Raw genomic sequence first — 8,763 nt, 5'->3', positions numbered from 1 at the left:
AAGCTTGTATGACATGGTTGGTACCACGTGATTCATCAGGTTTTGTAGTTTCATATGATACCAGTATCTTCACTCTAGCTTTAAAACCTTTGAGCCCGCTACAACCAAACAAATGTGCTTTAACGCGTTATTATGCCGTTAACTTTGACAGCTCTAGCTCTACAGCTTTATTTGTCACCTTATTAATATTGGATTGCTGACATTGTTCAGTGTGGCTTTTTCTTGCTTATGATTATTCCCAGATGGATCAGTCGTCAGTGACACTGGTTTCCATCGAATTATTTAAAATAATGGTATTTAGTGCAAACTGAGATCTGCTCTAATGAGTACATTTTGAGTCCCGTCTTAAGTTGATGAAGTAGTTGTTTCCTAAAATGTTTCCTTAAAAAGACACAATTCCTTTTTCAGACACAATCCTGCGAGCTTGAACTCAACTTTACTCAGTCATGCTGTTTTCCATCAATGATGCTGTCCACCCGCTCTTTTATTCCTCCGGTCCCTGCAGAGTATTGCCTTCAGCTCATCCAGGCTGCTGCAGCCATGTGTTGTTACCCTCCAGTTTGCAGGATGGAGTGGTCCCTTCTGCACTTCATCCTGGACTGCTGCTCATCCCAGACTCATAAACCCGGAGCACAGAGCTGCTGAGGGAGGTTCATTCCCAGACAATCCCTCTGCTCCACCTTAAAGCCCGGTCCTCTCAGGCACTAACTTCATCCTTCCTTTGGGGGGTTACCTGATGAGCTATAACTCCATAAAATGGTATTTTCTTTCTACTGGCTCCGCTAGAGTACAAATCACTGGGTTCAAATTTGATGCAGTGTGGATCGATATAGCACCGACACAAGGTCACACAGTACCAATGGGTTGTTTTGACCCTGTGTTAGTGTTGGAACACTTATAACACTCGTGTTAGACTAACCTGCAACATAATATTGAGGTGTTTTGCTAATATTCTCACCTCAAATAAATTCTGCACCAAAGCTTATCAACGATTGGTCTAACTTCCCATTCATATCTGTTAACAGTGGGGGTTTTTTAACATCCTGATAGAAAACACACAAATAAACAAACAACAAGGTGAAAACATTGACTTTTTTCGGACACTTTTTAACTTTTTCGGATATTTTCAGACTTTTTTTGATATTTTTTCGGACTTTTTTCAGACTTTGTTTCGGGCATTTTTTGGATATTTTCCAGACATTTTTTTTTTACTTTTTTTCGGACATTTTTCAGACATTTTGGGGACTTTTTCTGACTTTTTGTTTTGTTTTTTTGGACTTTTTTCTGACTTTTTTATTTTTTTATTTTTTTTCAACATTTTTCTGACTTTTTTCTGACTTTTTCCGGACACTTTTTTGTTTAGACATTTATGGATATTTTTCTGGCCTTTTTTTACTTTTTTTTCTGACATTTTTCAGACTTATTTTTTTCCGACATTTTTCTGACTTTTTTCTGACTTTTTTGGATATTTTTCAGACTATTTTCGAACTTTTTTCAGTCTTTTTTGTTTTGTTTTTTCTGACTTTTTTCTGACTTTTTTTAATATATATTTTTCTGACTTTTTTTTCGGACATTTTTCAGACTTTTTCTGACTTTTCTTTCGACAAAAAATTTCCGGCACTTCTTGACTTTTTTTCCGACATTTGTTTAGACATTTATGGATTTCTTTCGGACTTTTTTCGGACTTTTTAAAATATATTTTTCTGAAATTTTTTGACATTTTTTCTGACATTTTTCAGATATTTTACAGACTTTTTTTTTAACTTTTTAAAATATATTTTTCTGAAATTTTTTGACTTTTTTTCTGACATTTTTCAGATATTTTACAGACTTTTTTTTTTAACTTTTTTAAATATATTTTTTGACATTTTTTTCGGACATTTTTCTGACATTTTTGGATTTTTTCTGACTTTTTTTGTTTTGTTTTTTTGGAAATTTTTCTGACTTTTTTAAATATATTTTTCGGACACTTTTTGACCTTTTTCCGACATTTGTTTAGACATTTATGGATATTTTTCGGACTTTTTTCGGACTTTTTTGGAAATATTTGGAAAAAAAAATTTTGTGACATTTCTTGACTTTGATTCTTTGATTTTTCAGACATTTTGGCAAAAACAAATCCATTAAGTTCTTCGGGGAAGTAATGAAAGAAAAAAGTAAAAAAGTCATTGTGTGTGTTCGTCATCATGAACGACCCCTGATCCACCAACAACGCATTAGCCAGGTTTCCATCCACACGTTTTAATTGCTAATTCTCCAGTTGGACACCTTTTAAACCAGAGGAAGAAAAGGACACAACCTGTTTCCTAATCTGCACTTTGTTGCATTTTGCTTTTATTATTGTTTTTTTTAAACACCAACTTTTCCCCCTCAGCCAATGAGGAAAATCTTTCTCTGTTATTTTTTTGCAAAATCTTTAGCATTTACACTGTTCTCATGCACAAATGTGCATAATACAGGTGGATGGAAATGCAACCTAATGTTCATCTCAGTTGAAGGGTTTCTGTTATATACTGTACATAAAACAGTGCCAGCATAATCCTGCAAAAAACTGTAATTGCAATGTCAGATTTGAGTAAAGAAATCTAAAATTTCCATCTCAATTTGAAGATAAGTTACCAATTAATTTGCACAAATAATGTTCTTTTCTGAGTGGCATTAGCTTTTGATAGTCACGGCCTGTAAACATACTGTGAAATATGAAAGAAAAACAACTTTTAAATTAATCAAGTTGAAGAGACATCGCTGTTGGAGACGCACCACGGTCTGATTTGCATTCTGGTGAAAGGAAGAGACTGTCGGTAACACTTACGGTTGCCTCGGTTACGGCCACGGGATTCATGTTACCTTGTGGAGGGTCACATCAAACAAATATGTTTCCATAGTGCTTACATTTTCATCAGTTGAATGGTTGGGATGAACGTCACAGACATGCTTCACTCTCTCAGCAACAGGCTTGAGCAGAAATAATTCATCCAGATCCTGATTGAAGAAATCCTCATTCTCTGTCAGATTTGTCTTCATGTTTCTCGTGGTGCTAAAGATTTTAGGGATTTAAAAGCTACATATTTTACAGCGCTGTCTCTGAAGGACAACATCCTCCCCAGTGTTCTTTTGTTAAAAGAGCCACCAAATGTCAACCTACATTTCCAACAGCTGCCTTTGAGCCAATTCAATTCATCTCTTTATACAAACACAAACGCCAAATGATGGAAGTGTGAGCCGATGAAAGCGATGTTTGATGACGTTCAACACCAACGCCGCGGCGTCCTTGGGAGGGAGGATACTTGGGAGTCCAAAATAATCTGCCCTGTGGTGTAGCATCATGGCTTCCCAATGTCATTCATCCTGGAGATTATTTCATTTACCGCCTCGGCCCGGCCGGATCACTTATTACATCACAGTCCACCTTGTCTCCAAGGACACGCTAACGACCCCATTAAAAATGGATGAGAAATCCGGCGGTGTGTCGCTGCTGCTGCTGCCAGCTCCCAAGTGTGTTTCATTACTCCGTGTGCACGTGTGCGCCCGCATGAGTATTTCCATTGCCCTGCAAGATACACAAAGTGACTTCCACACCGGTGCTTACAGACATTATTACACTTTTCTATCATCTCTGCACTAGAAAATGTATCTTCTATTTACTTTGTTCGCTCAGTGAGTGAACAGCAGCAGCGTCAACAACCTCTGTGCCGAGCAATGATGATGTGGCTGTAGCACATTGTACTGTGACGAGGCCTGCGTCATCACGATGGCAAATTAAAAAACCTACATTAAGTGTATAAAGGACAAATGGCAACCCTCCAATCGACAAGGCTGCAAATGTCAATTTAGTCTATCAATACATAGTTATTCAGGGCCATTTCAACAGAAAAATAAAAAATGGGACATTTTTCTGACTTTTGTTTAAACTTTTTTCTGACTTTTTTTTCTGACATTTTCCGATATTGTTCTGACTTTTTTTCAGAATTTTTTTGGCTATTTTTCAGACTTTTTTTGGATTTTTTTTTTACTTTTTTTGGACATTTTTTGATATTTTTTGATATTTTCAGACATTTTTGGGATATTTTCCGGACATTTTGTGACTTTTTTAAAAATATTTTTCAGACTTTTTTTGGACATTTTTCAGACTTTTTTTCTGACATTTTTTGGATATTTTCCGGATATTTTTTTATTTTTTTTCGGAAATTTTTTGAACACTTTTTTTTTGGATATTTTCAGACATTTTTGGGATATTTTCTGGACATTTTGTGACTTTTTTTAAAAAAAATTTCAGAATTTTTTTTGGATATTTTTCAGACTTTTTGGGGATATTTTCTGGATATTTTCCGGATATTTTTTTCGGAAATGTTTTTGACACTTTTTGACTTTTTTCGGAAAAAATTTCGGATATTTTTCAGACTTTTTTTTTTATATTTTCAGACATTTTTTGGATATTTTCCGGACATTTTGTGACTTTTTAAAAAATATTTTTCAGACTTTTTTTGGATATTTTTCAGACTTTTTTTGACTTTTTTTTCGGACAAATTTAAAATAAACCTACAGTGAGTGTATGAAAGAGAAATGGCTACCCTCCAATCCATAAGGCTGTACACCTCAACATAGTCTATTAACGCGTAGTTATTCAGTGCCGTTTCCTCCACATACTGTATAAAGGTTGTGTGACAGGACAGCATGGTCACGGCACAGAAGCAGAAAGGGAGATGGTCCAACATGGCCGGTGGATGTGAGTGAAACGCTGAGTCATTGTTGTCCCCCAGCCAGGAATTGTGAACATATAATCAATACCTCAGGGCACTGGAGGCATCAGACAGCACACTGCAATCGGAGGCCATTTTCTTGCTTTGTTAAAGTGCCAACAAGGCACGGCACCTGAGGAGTGTTTTCAATTGTGACCCCGCTGTGCCACAGTTTCTCAAGCGGTGCCGCTGCCATGCACTTCTTGTTTTGGTCGATGTGAAAGAGGAAAGAGGCAGAAAAAAGTATTCTGGCAATTTGGTGTTGCAGCATCATCTTTTACAAACCATGTAATCAAAATGTAAACTGAGGGAATGAGTCATTTTTCATTAGCACAGCCTGTCTAATGATGTGGCATTTTTGGGGGGTTTGGATGCTGTTCTGATTACATTGGACTGCCATGGCCTCATAACAAGCTCAAAGGAAGATTTAATCAACACGTCTGGTTACATAAACCACAGAGACGTTGTGCAGAAACACCGAATAGTAAATGAGGTTGTGCTTGCATAAGCAGCCAAAAATCCTTTCTCCTCTCCCTGTAATGAACACAGGCATTCACCATCTTCAATGACACCGGTCCTTTCAGTTGAATTCTGGTCATCATGTCGTCATGCTTCTATTCAGGCAAATGCATTGTAGAGAGACTCCCACTCAAATCAGCTAGCGCTGTACACACTGTGTTTTTCAATGTCACAGAGAAGAGCTCCTGTCACACAATCAAATAGATATATAACATGAAAATACAATACAGATGTTAAAACCCTCGGGTGACATCACTGAATTAATTTATGATGGGGCATTATTCAATCATTTTTCAGATATATTTTTAATTCTTTTTCAGACACTTGTCAGACATTTTTTAGACTTTTTTTCAGACATTTGTTGGACATTTTTCAGACATTTTTCAGATATTTTTCTTTTTTTTATATATATATTTTCTGGACATTTTTGACTTTTTCGGACATATTTTGGATATTTTCCAGCCATTTTTTAAATATTTTCCCGAAATTTTTCGGACACTTTTTAATATTTTTGGGACATTTTTTTAATATTTTTCGGATTTTTTGGGACTTTTTTTTAAATATTTTTCTCAAGCGTTTTTTCTGTGGACAGAATTCCTTCATTTGTTAACACAAGGCTTTTATTCTGAAATATGAGCAGTCACTGCTGTGGAACATGCAGTGACTTAGAGAGCTCCATGAATCGATTAAGTATGGGGTTTAAATCAACACTTCCTGCTTTCATTTCGAAAGCGTTTTTTCTGTAGACAGAATTCCTTCATTTGTAATCACAAGGCTTTTATTCTGAAATATGTGCCGGACAGTGTTCTAGAACATAGAGGGACTTGGAGAACTCCATGATTGAATATAGTACGGAGTTTTAATTGTGGACTATTATTTACAAATTACTACACGTTTCTTAACCTTTCTCGGTCTAAAATAAATATAAATTATATTTATAATGAAATGAAATGGCCATTAAAAGGCAAACCTATGTAGAAAGAAAGGGCTGACAGCAGCAGCTGCAGCTGCAGCAGCAGAAATGCAGCAGACAAGCAGCTGAAATGCAGCTGATGTGAACACCCGACGCGTGAATCACGCAGCCGCAACGCGCTCCTGACGTTCCTGGTGTGTCCGAGGCATCACCCTTACTCTTATCTTTTAATGGTTAGTAATGACTGATAACAAAGAAGATGACCCATGTTAAGGAAACACCAAATCAGCCTCATTCTTAATGCCAGTTATCTCCGGTCTTCTTCTAAGTGCACATTTTAACGGTGAACTGGTGCAGGCACAAATCAAGGACACGTCTGTATCTGTGCTGGGAGGCATTTTAGGAAGTGACCCTCCGCCACACATCCTGTCTACTGAAATATTCTGTGTGTGGAGGATAGAGCCGAAGCTCAGGCCTACGCTGTGTTTGTATAAGGAGGAAAAAGCCGCCGGCCTCCACATTCACACAATAGAGTCTTTGAATTCATGAAAACACCTCAGACAGGGTGGGACCTGTTTTTATTACTGAAGTTATGTAGCTTCGATTTCCATCCTCACAACCTGATTAGGAGCTGCACTCGTTATATTTAGCCGGCGTCTGACAGAGTCAAACTTTTTATTCCTATATAAATAATTGGATGACACAAGCGTTCTCATTTCCATAAATTAAGGCACAGAGCTCTACGAGACTCCTCGCCACTCAGTCAGCGTTGGAGCATTTTCAAGCAATGTTGTGGTCCAATTAATGTGGGGCTGCGCACAGTGCTGCTACTGGAAGCCCTGAGGCGCCAATCTGAATGATATCTTAGCTTATTTCTCAAACACAGTCTGTCTGCCTGTCTGTCTGTCTGTCTGTCTGTCTGTCTGTCTGTGCTTCTTTCTGACCAGCCAGACTACAGCCTGCAGCTGCTCTGCTCTTCTGCAGTCAGTTGATGAGTTCTTGTACTCTCTAACACTCGTATCCTGGGACTTGACTAAATAATCAAAGGCTACAGCAACACATTTCACTCTGGTCTGAAAATGTTGGTGATAAAATGACTCCTCTGGCAGCATTTCTCCTACATTTGGAAATGTCCAATTACCCCGGCCTGCTCATATCACAGCTAACTCCACTGTGGGCCTGAGGAGGCTCACGTGCCTCCTCAAAATACTGAGGGAGTCGCCAGACAATGGTTAGTTTTACCAGATAGGTGGAGACGGCATCAGCATCAGAGCCTCAAAACAATATACACCAATCAGCCATAACATTATGACCACCTGCCTAATATTGAGTAGGTCCCCCTTTTGTCGCAAAAACAGCCCTGACCCGTCGAGGCATGGACTCCACTAGACCTCTGAAGGTCTGCTGTGGTATCTGGCACCAAGCCGTCAGTAGCAGATCCTTTAAGTCCTGTAAGTTGCGAGGTGGGGCCTCTGTGGATCGGACTTGTTTGTCCAGCTCATCCCACAGATGCTCCATTGGATTGAGATCTGGAGAATTTGGAGGCCGAGTCAACACCTCCAACTCGTTGCCGTCCGCATTATGTAAAAGAAAATTCATCAGAACGGGCCACCTTCTTCCATCGCTCCGTGGTCTAGTTCTGATGCTCATAGGCGCTTTTGGCGGTGGACACGGGTCAACATGGGCAAACTGACCAGTCTGCGGCTACGCAGCCCCATACGCAACAAACTGCTCCTCACTGTGTGTTCTGAGTCCTTTCTATCGGAACCAGCATTAACTTTTTCAGCAGTTTGAGCTCCGGTAGCTCTTCTATTGGATCAGACAACACGGGCCAGCCTTCGCTCCCCATGTGCATCAATGAGCCTCGGGTCTGACCCTGTCGCCGGTTCACCGGTTTTCCTTCCTTGGACCACTTTTGGTGGTTCAAGGAAGGAACCAGGAACATCCCACAAGAGCTTTAGTTCTGGAGATGCTCTGACCCGGTCGTTTAGCCAGCACTATTTGGCCCTTGTTGTCAAAGTCTTTCACATCCTTACGCTGGCCCATTTTTTCTGCTTCCAACACAAAGTTCAAAGTTCAAAATGTTCACTTGCTGTCTAATATATCCCCCCACACACACACACTGCCAGGTGCCATGGTAACAAGATAATCCATGTTATTCACTTCACCTGTCAGTGGTCTTCATGTTATGGCTGATCATTGTATATTGACGTTCAAGTGACAAAGCCCTCTAGTGGCCGTCGTAATTATGACAAGAGCATCGCGTCAGATCAGAAAACGCATCTAGAACGACACGTTCTGTAGTGCATGGACCAACTTTGTTTTCTAATTTGGAGGACTTGTCGGGAGAACCAAACTTACTGTGTGCATGCAAAAACAGTTACATGCAGCAACTAGGACATTGGTGAATGTTTTGCACCAATGCAAAGCATTGCATCGCTAACCAAATGTGCCGAGTCACTTAAAGTATCTTGATGGGATCAGACTGTGAAATTCAACGTAAGCAGGATTGACTGTACGGATCAAAGGTACGTCCATCAGCCTCCAAAGTTTTTGTTCCCCACTGAAGTCCTGTGAGGTATTTATTATCCC

This window comes from Sebastes fasciatus, chromosome 13 (genome assembly GCF_043250625.1).
Source record: "Sebastes fasciatus isolate fSebFas1 chromosome 13, fSebFas1.pri, whole genome shotgun sequence".
NCBI lineage: Eukaryota > Metazoa > Chordata > Actinopteri > Perciformes > Sebastidae > Sebastes > Sebastes fasciatus.
This window is presented reverse-complemented; position numbering follows the sequence as displayed.